Source organism: Anneissia japonica, unplaced genomic scaffold (genome assembly GCF_011630105.1).
Source record: "Anneissia japonica isolate Jap-2015-1 unplaced genomic scaffold, ASM1163010v1 scaffold93_len1081246_cov171, whole genome shotgun sequence".
NCBI lineage: Eukaryota > Metazoa > Echinodermata > Crinoidea > Comatulida > Comatulidae > Anneissia > Anneissia japonica.
In genome coordinates, this window is record NW_022726429.1 from 672,718 (window position 1) to 673,010 (window position 293).

Below are 293 nucleotides of genomic sequence, written 5' to 3' on the forward strand. Positions count from 1 at the left end.
AATACATATAGGCCCCCTAATTGATTCTCCTGACGCAAATCCAGGTATTGTCTATTCCATCACGATGATAACAATTACCATTCAATAATAGAACAGTCACCTACTTGCAGTGAACTGAATCTAAAATGTATTCATGAAGTTATGATGATCTGAAGTGTTTGAAAACGTACACAATAATAGTTGAACTGTACCACAAACACAAAATGTGCGTGACGATATTGTATTGCTTTAGAAATGTGATTTCAAAAAGTATATTAGTCCATCGTATACGTAAGGGCTTGTATTGTTGTTTT

General features: G+C 33.8%; 1 protein-coding gene across 1 annotated transcript in view; it reads right to left on the bottom strand.

Moving 5' to 3' along the window:
* Nucleotides 1–293, bottom strand: part of LOC117113198 (NADPH oxidase 5-like) — a gene marked incomplete in the record, with an annotated part of 88,692 nt that overhangs the window by 61,907 nt on the left and 26,492 nt on the right.